Source organism: Gossypium arboreum, chromosome 7 (assembly GCF_025698485.1).
Source record: "Gossypium arboreum isolate Shixiya-1 chromosome 7, ASM2569848v2, whole genome shotgun sequence".
Classification (NCBI taxonomy): Eukaryota; Viridiplantae; Streptophyta; class Magnoliopsida; order Malvales; family Malvaceae; genus Gossypium; species Gossypium arboreum.
In genome coordinates, this window is record NC_069076.1 from 63,004,202 (window position 1) to 63,016,855 (window position 12,654).

Here is a 12,654-nt window from a genome sequence, read left to right on the forward strand (position 1 = left end):
AAAATATTTTAATTATATAACTATATATGTTAAATAATAACTAGTATTTATGTTTTACTTCTAACAAAAATAAATAAATTTTGGTACGAAGATAAAAATGAGTATAGCATTTACTCCTTAATATATATATTATAAAATTTAATATCTTAATAATTCATATTATAGTCGAATTATTTTTAATTCGATTGATATTGATATTGTACTCAGGATAGAAATATATGAGTTTGAGCATGTTGAAATATTTTTACCCTCCTATTTAAAGTTTAAGAGGATTTGTAAATAATTTTGAATATTGTATAAAAATTTTTATATTATAAACTTAGCAAATCAAATTTTATATCTTTTCACTTTTCTTTCTCGTCTTGTAATTTCGAAGCCATTGGTTCTCCTCCTTCCTTGCTGCCATTAGCGCAATCGGTAGCCTGGTCGGCCATCACCCCCCCTCCTCCCCTGAGCTTTCACTTTGGTGGTTCCTTCTTCCTTTCAACAATTTTTTTTTAGTTTCTCCCTAGATGCATAAATAAGCTAGGGTTGCACCTCGTTTTCCTCTGTAACGATCAAGCTCTTCATTTCCTTAACCTTCTTCAGTGTTTGTGCTATTTCTCTCAATGGAGCCTTCATTAGTAATTGTGCTATTTCTGTTCATGGGTCTCGTCTAATGTTGTAAAAACTAGACTGGTGATAGAATCGATTAGATTATTCATTCTTTATTTAAAAATATAAATTGTTGGTTTTTTATCACAATTTTTAATTTTTTCTTGATTTACAAACAATTTGATCTATATATGAATTTATGCCATTAATTAAATCATCAATTCTCAATTCAATCAATTATTTATTTTCTCCCACGTGGTGGGGGCTAGTAGGGTGTTAGGATCGACCCGATTAAGTAACGAACAAGAAAAATAACGGAATAAATTGAGAAATTAAACACAAATTTAATATGAAAAAACCCCTCCAAAGAGGATAAAAAATCACGGGCAAATATAATTTCACTATAATGGCAAAAGAACGAAGAGTACAAAAGATGGAGATAAAGACTAAACCCCGAAAACCCGAAAATAAAGAACCCTCAAAACGTAAACGCAAAATTCTTTAAATGTGTTATGAGTTCTAATTCATTAATTTGCAGGTTTGGTGGTTGAGTGTGTGATAGTTTGTCTCTGGGTTCCGGTTCGAGTACTTGTATATGCATTTTGGGGAGAAATGTTTTTATTTTTATTTTGTTAAACAACTTGTTAAATATTTAATTTTTTTTTTTATTTTTATTTATTTTATGTTGGGGTTACTTTTTTTTGGCGCGTTCTCTCCCTCCTCTCCCTCTCTCAGTTTTCTTTTCTTCTTTTTCTTTTTGGAAAAGGGTTGTGTGGTGGTTTCGATAGAGCTTTGTTTTTCTTTGTCTTTGAGTCGGGTTCTGGACGTTCTCGATCACGAAACAAGTGTAGGTTTCGAAACTTTTCTATTTCATTTGTGAATTGTAAATTTGATTTTGATAGAATGTGGCAATCTTGGTGGCTTTTGGAAATTGGTTGTTAAAGTACGTTAGTACTATCAAATGGTCTAATAGGTGTCATATTTCTAAGGTTGTAAAAAAGCTTATTTATAGGCTAAATTCATAAGTCAAATAATAATAAAATAATTTAAATTAATCAGTATTTGATTGACACAAGTAAATAGAGTTTAACTGAAGATTATTTTTCAAATTTGACTGAAAATAGAAGTCATATTTAACAGAGGGCAATTTGTTATTGTAGATGGACAAAACCTCTTTTTAAGTGTTGTTGAATCTGTATCCTAATCCTTTAGTGATGTATTAGAGTTATGCTCTAGTTTTAGAGCGGGCTTTGGCGCATTTTTTGGTGTTGAGATTAGAGTTGAGTAAAATTCTATTCGATTCGAAAATATTAAAAATAATTTAATTTCAAGTTAATCGAATCGAATTATTCAAGTCAACTCGAATAACTTCAATAATTCGAATAATGATTGGTGTAAATACTTTTTTTGTCTTTATTAATTTTGAAAATGAGCAAATTGATCCTCTCTCAACAAAAATTACAAAAAAAATTAAAAATATTTGTAAAAATTTTAAATTTTATATATTTTTAAAATTATAAAATTTTAAAAAAAATTCTAAAATATATATAAAGAAATTTAAAATTTTAAAAATTTCTAAAATAATAATTTTGAAACCTAAATAAATTAATTAATGATTCAAATTTATAATACTAAAATATCTTATTTTTATTATATTGATTTGAAATTTTTTAAAATATATATAATTTTAAATTTATGTGCTCTAACATGAATTGACTATACTGCACCAAAATTTTAATTTGACATGTTTAATTTTTTAATTTAACTCGAACAGTTTCACTCGATTTGACTTGACTCAATTTGAAAAAAATTCAAATCGAGTTAGGATGATGAAATATAACTTGTCAACTTTATTAACTCAAAATTTTTTACTCTATTCGATCGAACGCTCACCCCTAATTAAGATCAATGAAAGTGACATAGGATTGAGATGGAATGGTCAAATTATCATTTAAGTTGAATAGTACTTTTGAAAAATTTGATAGTGTTTATCATTGTTATTTATAAGTGCTTTTGAGAAATAAAAGATCCATTTTAGACATTATATTGTAAAATAAAAGATTCAATGAAGGGATAAAATATAATTTTATTAAAAACATATTTTTAAAACCAAAAATTAAAAATTTTTGCTTGCTTTAAAATCCATTTAAAATTAAAATTTAATTTGAAAAGCGGATTGTTTGCCAAATCTTTTAATTTAAAATCATGGTTTAAATTCAATAGAAGAAATTTAGTTTATAATGTTATGAAATGTTGTACCATTCCTTTTCTCCCTTTGTTTTTGTACCTAATGAATATCTTGTAATGCATCACTTCATGAATGTATAACATTTTGGTATTAAAAATATATATTATATTATAGTAATTTAATTCCATCCATAATTTAGGTTATGAATAACAATTATATATATAGAGTGTGAAGTTTTCAGTAGTGTATTTTTTTTATTTCATAAATAATTTAAAATTTTAATATGTTTATTTTTTAATTTTTTAATATTTTATTATATTTTTATAGAACACTTGTTAATTTCGACTTTACTTGTGGAGTTGTAAAATTTCCTTGACAATGTATCAAATATTTTTCAGATAAAATTGGATTATTATCCTATATACTACTTGTGGAGTTTTTTTTTTTTTACTCCACTAATAGTCAATAGAATAATTATCCATTAAAATTACTCTTTTTTCTGGGGCTAAATTAGAGTTATATGCCATTATTGTTTTTTAATTGACCAAATAGGTTGTTTTTTTTTTTTCGAAATAAAAGGAAATAAGCTGCTTTTGGAGTGAGAGAGTGTAAGCGTGTCCAGTTGGGCGCATTTTCTGCCAATGGTCATTTTCCCAACAACTTTTCAAATGTTGGCAACTAAAAATTTTTAAAGACCAACTGTATTTTTTTTCACTCAAATCCAACCATCTATTCTCTCAATTTTCTCAAGTTTTGTTCGAAATTTTCCTACACACTTGTTTAAAAATACTATAGTTTTATTTAATTATTTATTATATTCATTTTAATTAAATTTTTATGAATGCCAAGATCTCTGATTCGTTTCAACAACAAGCACATTTTCCTCGCTCAAGCGACAATGTAGCACCCCCTAACTCTACGCCGTCACCGGAATTGTGCTACGAGTTATTACCGGACTTAAACACTAACATTTATACAAAACTTAGTCTTACACTTTACATTCCAAATCAATATTCATGAAATTACATCATAAAGTCCCTAATATGGGCCTACGGGGCCCAATATATGTTTTAGAAGTGATTCGAGACTAAACTGGCAACTTTAGAAATTCTTCCTTTGAGATAGGGGCACACGCCCGTGTGGCTTGGGACACGCTCGTGTGGCCTGGAACATGCCCGTGTGCTGCAGTCGTGTGGTACATAGCTAGCTACTGGCTTAAGCCCAAGGCCAAGTGACACGCCCGTGTGTCTAGGTCGTGTAATATTTAGGAGGTTACTGAGTTTCTTACAAGGCCATAAGGCACGCCCGTGTCCCTTGACCGTGTGGCACCATGTAGGCTTGATTTAAGCCAATTTGCCACCCCTTTTAGAGGTAATTTTCACATGCCAAACATATTTATTTCATGCCTAAACATTTACTAATAGTTCCTAAATCAAATATCATTCATTATGCCATTCAAACTTAGCAAATATTCATTCCTTCATTCATTACCTCTGTAATGCCCCTAACCCGAATCCGTCACCGGAATAGAGTTACGGAGTATTACCGGAGTTACCGATTCATTTATCAGATATTTCATTAATCCGATATCTTTTCTTTACCACGTTCAAGTCTCGTATTCAAGTCATCCGGATCTTTATAAAGAAATTTGATCGTCGTTTTCGTTTATTTCATGTTATAATACATTCAACTAATGCTTTAAACAAAATCATCATTTTGCCCCTAAACTTTTAATTAATGACGATTTCATCCTTAGGTTAAAATAAAATAAAATTATTGCAATTTAATCCTTATTTCCAGCCGTTATTCTCACACAAGTTGATAACAACCTATGAATTCTATAAAATGGCAGAATTTTCTATAATTTCAACACTTTTCAATTTAATCCTTAAAACATGTTTTTCCCTGATCTTGAGCTAAATTAATAATTTCATTCAATTTTGTAATTTAAATAATACAATAATCCATTTCATGCAATTTGGTCATTTATGACATTTTTACAAAATTACCCATAAAGTTTTACTTTTATTCAATTTAGTCCCTGAGCCTAAAACATGCAAATTAGCCATGCTAGATGAATATTCATACATATTTTTCCTCCTCCTCCTCTCCATTCCATATCCTTAATTTATATAACATGCAACAAGTAACATTATCAATAATTTCACTATTTACTTATGTATATTTAAAATTGTCCATTTGCGTCATAGTTACTAAATTATTTATATCTTAAGCTACATAACTCGAAATTAAGATCCGCTAATTTTACCTGAAACTAGACTTACTTATCTTATTACCATAAAATTTTCAGAATTTTTAGTTTAGTCAATAAGTACAGTTAATTCTTTAAAGTTGCCCCTGTTCTGCTGTCTGACAGTTCCGACCCTTCTTCACTAAGAATTAATTATCTCATCGTACGAGATTCAGATGATATTCCCGCTTATTTCTATTGAAAATAGACTCTTTAAGGATTTTAAACGTATAAATTTAATCCCTTAATTATTTTTCTCCAATTTTTTATGATTTTCCAAATTCAGAATAGGGGAACCCGAAATCATTCTGATATTGTCTCACAAAACTTATTATATCTCATGATTTACAATTCCATTGCTTACACCGTTTCTTCTATAAAAAACTAGACTCAATAAGCTTTAATTTCATATTTTATTCATTCTCTAATTAGATTTATAAAATTTTTGGAGATTTTTCAAAGTTAGACTATTGATGCTGTCCAAAACTGTTTTAGTGCAAAATGTTGATTTTCATTTTGCCCCAAATTTCACAGTTCATACAATTCAGTCCTTACTTAATTAACCCCTCAATTGAACTAATTTTCTCAATTAATACTTTTCCTAGACATTACAAGTTATTTCATAACTATTGAAATTCAGAATTTCCACATAAAACTCTAACTTCAAACTCTTTTACAATTTAGGTCCTAAACATTCACTTTCTATTCAATTCTTTCAATAAAATCAGCATATAAACAATTTAAAGCTCTAATTCTATATCAAATCATCATATACTTCCAGCACATATTCATAGAAACTTTCAATTTCTTTCATAGAATCAAGAACTAATGAATTCAACAAACAGACCTAGTTGTAAGAGTCACAAAAACACAAAAATTTCAAGAAATAATCAAGAATTGAACTTACTTGCAGTAAAATATGAAAAACCAGCTTAAGGGAACTCTTCCATGGTGTTTTTGCTGATGAGAATGCAGAAAAATAAAGAGAAATCTAGATAATTCCACTTTAGTCCTAGCTTTATTAAGTAAATTTTGCAATTTTCCAATTTTGCCCTTATTTTCTTGGTGATTTCATGCTCTTGCCGTCCAGCCCAAATAGACCTTGGGTCTATTTTCCTTTTAAACCCTCTTTCTTTTATAATTTAAGCTATTTAATCATTTCCCACAATTTTGCATTTGATACAATTTAGTCCTTTTTGTTCAATTAGCTATCAAGACTTTAAAATTTCTCGTGAAACTTTAATACTAACTTATTAACACTCCATAAATATTTATAAAATATTTATGGCTCAATTTAAAATTCCCGAGGTCTCAATACCTCGTTTTCAATTCTAATTATTTTAATATATATATATATTTGTACATTTCACTATTTCAAAATTTTTCCTAACTTCACATTTAACTTATACTCACTAAATTAATAATATTTCCTACTCATTTTTCGGATTTAGTGATCTCGAATCACTATTCCGACACCACTGAAAATTAGGCTGTTACAACCTCTTAAAAATTTTATACCACAATTCATATCAAAATTATACAACATTATTATACTAGTCAAACTCATATAAGTTTAACTTTCAAAATATGCATATTTCATACCATACTTCAACAACTTTCATGTTTATACACTATCATATACAAAATAACACCTTAACAACCTAGGTGCATGCCATACTACCAAAAGAAAAGTATTCACCACTTTGAGTCCGGGATTGGCTTGGATGTTGAGTCCTTAACTTTCTTTCGTACCTAGACCTGTGCACGGAAACATACCGTACATTGAGTAAACACTCAGTGGTATTTCTATAAACTAATACTTAAACAATAGTAAGCTATGTATAGACATTGTAACATAACTTTTTATTTCATAACCTTATTAGCTTCATCACTTACCTTTAACTTATAGCTCTTAAATGTATTTAAGCAATTCTTTTTATACTTTTCATATCATTCAATATCTTTCAATACTTGTATAATAGTCATATTGTAACGCCCCCTTACCCGAGACCGTCGCCGGAGTCGAGCACGAGGCATTACTAAACTTATTTGAGCACTTAAACAAATTCGGACAAGCTGTCCAACTGCGTCATAGTTGCTTAAAAATTCATATCTCGAGTTCTGAAACTTGAAATCAAATTCCGTAAATTTTTCCTTAAACTAGACTCATATATCTATCTACTAATTTTTTTCTACAATTTTTGGTCGGGCCAATTAGTACAGTTTATTAGTTAAAGTCTCCCCTATTTTAGGGTTCGACTGCTCTGACCTCTGTGTATTATGAATCAGATATCTCCCTGTACAGAGTTTCAATGACTATTCTGTTTGTTTCTAATAAAACTAGACTCAATAAGGAATCCGTACATATAAAACATAACTTCTAATTATATTTGTACAATTTATGGTGAATTCCCAAAGTCAGAATAGGGGATCCAAAAATCGCTCTGGCCCTATTTCACAAAAATTTAAACTTCTCATAAAATATAACTCATATACCTATTTTGTTCCATCCATATGAAAATAGACTAATAATTCTTCAATTCCATATTTTATTCATCATCTAATTGTATCTCTACTATTTTTAATGATTTTTCAAACTCACATCACTGCTGCTGTCTGAATCTATTTTATGGTAAATTTTGCCTATTTCATGGTTTCCATGGATTAGCTAGCAATTTAGCATACATAACACCAAATATGATCATGATTAGCCATTCCAATGGCTAATCATTACCAAGCATTTCCATACCACTCAATATCCATATCATAAGACCATATACACAAAATGATTATAATGCTATACATGCCATACTCAAAATATACAAGCCATTATGCCAAGATGGTATACGGATAGTGTGAGTGGGCCTCCGACTGTTCCCGATTTCCGAGCTGGCTTGTCAAAACTATAAGGAATGAAAAGGAGGGAGTAAGCATAAATGCTTAGTAAGTCCATATGAAATTAATAAGCAATTACCAACATGCTTTTAAGATAAAACACCACAATTGTACAATTATACATACTCAGCTTAAACTGTTTTATCGAGATACATTTACTAAATAATTTATTTCTGGAGCTACAAAACTTCAAATTAAGTTCCGTTAATTTTCCTTGAAACTAGATTCATATACCTTTCTCCCATAAAATTTCCAGAATTTTTGGTTTATCCATTTAGTACAGTTTATTCATTAAAGTTTCCCCTGTTTCGCTGTCCAACAGTTCTGACCTCTCTTCACTAAAAATTATTTATCTCATAATTCGGGACTTGGATGATGTTCCCGTCTATCCCTCTTGAAAATAGACTCGATAAATATTTTAAATATATAAATTAAAACTCATAATTATTTTTGTACAATTTCTAATGATTTTTTAAAATCAGAACAGGGGATCTCGAAGTCATTCAGACTCTGTCTCACAACAATTTAAATATCTCATAACATAAAATCCAATTGCATGTACCGTTTCCTCTATATGAAACTAGACTCATCAGGCTTTAATCTCATATTTACTCATCCCGTAACTCAATTTCCACAATTTATGGTGAATTTCAAAAGTTACACTACTGCAGTAACCCAAAATTGCCAAGGCCATATTTATTCATTCACCACTATTATTCACTAAATCCATACAATATCATTTCATCCATCATGGTAAGAACACATAATTATGCTTCATAAGCATAGATCCATAATCTCAATGTCATCAAGTATCAAGAACTTATTCCAAATCGTGTCATTTTCATAGTATTCACCAATTCTTAATCTTTTCCGGCCATTTTACATTTTCGTTCATAATCAAATTAGGGAACGATTACGGAATTGAGTACCTCATTATCACAATGCCATTGTAAAACTATGGTCTTGCACATAGTCACATATCACATACCGAGGCCATAGCCCAGCCATGGTCTTACACGGATCACGTATCACACTGATGCCATATCCCAGATATGGTCTTATACAGTAGCACATATCACATTTCTCCAAAGCCATAGCCCAGCTATGGTCTTATACGGAAATCACATTTCACATGTTGCCATGGTCCAACCATGGTCTTTTCTGTCAATTCTTCTTAGCCACTGAATGAAAGTACTCAAGTCCGTTGTTCCATTTAATTTGTACTTTTATTCAAATATCATTTTACAATTATCACAGTTTAATGACATTTTATATGCAATAATATACTATATCATTCATGAAATTTTCATTTCAAAACATTAAATTACACATTGCATTATTAAAAATCATATGAACTTACCTCGATATAAAATATTAGCAATCGAGCCTATTCCTCGTAAACTTTATTTTTCCTCGATCACGACTTGAATCTCGCTTCTCTTGATCTATAATATAAATTATTTCTACTCATTAGCATTTATTTGATTTCTATTTCACTTCACAATTTATGCTGTTCAAATTTTGAAATTACACTTTTACCCCAAAATTTACAGTTTTTACAATTTAGTCCCTACTCAATTCACCCATAAATTGAACTAATTTTTCTCAATTAACACTTTATTTTATCATTATAAACTATTTCACAACCTTTGATATTCTGAATTTCAACACCAACATCTAATTCACAATTTTTTTCACAATTAGGTCCTAAATACCATTTTCTATCAAAATGACTTAATAAAACAACCTTAATATGAAATTAGAACTTCAATTTCATAATAATTCATCATAAAATGCCCTTACTCAGCCAGGGGAACTTCCAATTTCATCCACCAAATCAAAAACTAATGAATTAGATGATTGGACCTAATTGTAAAAGCACAAAAACATAAAATTACTAAGAAAAGTAAAAATTGAACTTACATGGTGCAAAAATATGAAAAACCAGCATAGGAGACCTGCTACGGCGTTTCTGGCTGAGAAAGATGAAGAAATGTCTAGATTTTTCAATTACATCATTATTTAATTACTAACTTTTATGCTATTTCCAATTTTGCCCCTTGTTCACATTGTTTTCTTGCTTATTTCATACCCAAACCGTCCAGCCATTAACCTTTGGGTCTAATTGCTCTTTAAATCCATCTTTTTAAATACTTAAGCTATTTAATCACATCTCACAAATTTTGCACTTAGTTCAATTTAGTCCTTTTCACCTAATTAAATCAAACCTTAAAATTTCTTGTGAAACTTTAATACTAACTTATTTACACTCCATAAATATTTCTAAAAATATTTATGGCTCGGTTTATGAATTCGAGGTCTCGATACCTTGTTTTTATTCCGTTTTATCTACAACTTCCTATACTACATAATTTCATTTAATATCCAAATGACCAAAATGCCCTTACTACTAAACTTTCCAAAAATTCCATCCATGTCCAATTTTTGTCCATAGACTTACAAATTGGTCAAATTGCTCTGTAAGGACCTATAATTAATAATCTAATTCAATTTTATGCAAAATGCTTCTAGAACACAAGTTTTGCAATTTATTCAATTTAGTCCCTAATTTCAAATTAAGCACTTTATGCATAGAATTTCTTCATGAAATTTTCACACAATCATGCAATCATATCATAGACCTCAAAATAATTATAAAAAAAAATTCTTTCTATCTCAGATTTGTGGTCTCGAAACCACTATTCCGACTAGGCCCAAAATTAGGATATTACACATATAATCAATAGCAGTCAGTCTTTGTCTTTAGTACTTTCAATTACCCCTATTAACATAACTCGGACCTGGACGGATACACGGATCCAACCCACACACAGGGGATAATGTACAGTGTTTCATCAGCTGAAACCGGAATACACCGTAGGGTAACAGTAACAGTAGCAGTAACAGTCATAGTTAGGTACAGAGTACCTCTTCGGAATGAATCTGGAACAGTCATAGTAATCGACACATATAGTGTCTCATTGGCACACAGTTGGAATATCCCTGAACACTTCAAATCCTATGGCATGCCAATTATATCTGACTAGCCCGACACTGTTAATAGGGTATTCAAATCATATCATTATAATACAGAAGCAGTAACATTTTCCATCATATCATTCATTATACATTCTAACTACTAAGAATAGCAATTACATTGTATTAAATTATTAAGCATAGTTTATAGAAATACAAACTGAATTTCTCGAGTTTACTCGATATCCTCGTTCACTTTCTCCTTTCCCTTTTTCGATGTTGTTTCCGGTGCTACGTTGGCTACATAAAATTTAAAATTTAAAATTATCAATATATATTATTTAATAACATAATTTTGTATTTCCATGTATCTTTTACTTAAATTCCAATTTAGTCCTTCCACCATAACCATTCTTTTCTTCAAAATAAATCCTATATTTTCATTCAATTATCATTTTAAACTATTCCAACTCTTAAATTTATAACATAAAACATTAATTATAACATCTTCTCAATTCAATCCCTATTATTGCAAGACCTATATTTTCTTTTACAATTTAATCCTTCTCCCACTTTTAACTTGAATTTCCATCAAATTAACACTTAATTCTTCCATTTATTCAACTTAATCAACATCTAAAAATTCAATAACTTTCTAAATTTCAACATAATTCAAGTAGTATTCTTTCCTAGAATTCCATAGACATCAAAATTGCAAGAAAAGGGATCAAATTGACTTACCAATTAAGCTTGAAACCTCAAAGCCCCAATTTTTCGTTTTTCTTTTTCTTTCTTTCTTTCCCTGCTCTGTTTCGTCTCTTTCTCCTTTCTTTTTCTTTATGTTTTATTCATTTTATTTTCTTTATTCTATTATTATTATAACATATATTATTATATTATTAAATTATTATAATTATTATTTCTTATTTAATAAGTAAATACCTATTTATACATACATTTGTACCAATTAAAATAATACAAATGTATTCATACATACCACACACTTGTCTCCTAAGGCTTATTTGCTAATTTAGTCCCTTAAATTTTCTATAGTTTATAATTAAACTTTTACACTATATTCAGTCTAGTCCTTTCACTAAATTAGCCTTTGATTAAGCTAAATTTACTTAATTAAAATCTAATTAACCTCTCACTTAACTTCGTAAATATTTCTAATAAATATTTACGAATGTAATTTTCAAAATCGAAGGCCCAAAAACTCACTTTTTCGATGACCTAAAAATTTGGGTCATTACAGATAATGATAAGGACAAATTTTAAATTTCATTATTTTTAATTAAGTTAAATTTAAAAGTTTTTAATTGTTAAAATATTTTATTTTGTCGATATAAATAGGTGAATGATCATGTTCTGGAGGAGTTTATAGATAATTTGTCAAAGAGCCCATGTAACACCTCTAACCCGAATCCATCGCTGAAACAGAGTTACGGAGCATTACCTGAGTTCACAAATCAAACAGACAGAAAATGCAAACATTTCATATCACATAGCATTCATGTAAAAAACCAATCAAAATCATACATATTGTCCCTTATACGAGCACTCGAGGCCCAAATTATGCATTAGAAACAAATCGGGACTAAATCGGAAACTTAAAAATTTTTAATACTGCAGCGGTCACTTGAACGTGTAGCCAGGCCGTGTGACTCACACAATCAACAGACATGCCCGTGTCTCAGGCCGTGTGGACATTCGAATTAGGGACACACGACCGTGTACCAGCCTGTGC

The 12,654-nt window shown here is 29.6% G+C and overlaps 1 long non-coding RNA gene across 1 annotated transcript; it reads right to left on the reverse strand.

Annotated features, from left to right (window-relative positions):
* Nucleotides 1-6,556: 6,556 nt before the first annotated feature.
* Nucleotides 6,557-9,927, reverse strand: LOC128295604 (uncharacterized). Its single transcript, XR_008286147.1, has 3 exons — nucleotides 9,852-9,927; nucleotides 7,846-7,936; nucleotides 6,557-6,791 (listed from the first exon to the last, which is right to left on the reverse strand). It is a non-coding gene; the product is annotated as an uncharacterized LOC128295604 (long non-coding RNA).
* Between the last annotated feature and the right edge of the window lie 2,727 nt (nucleotides 9,928-12,654).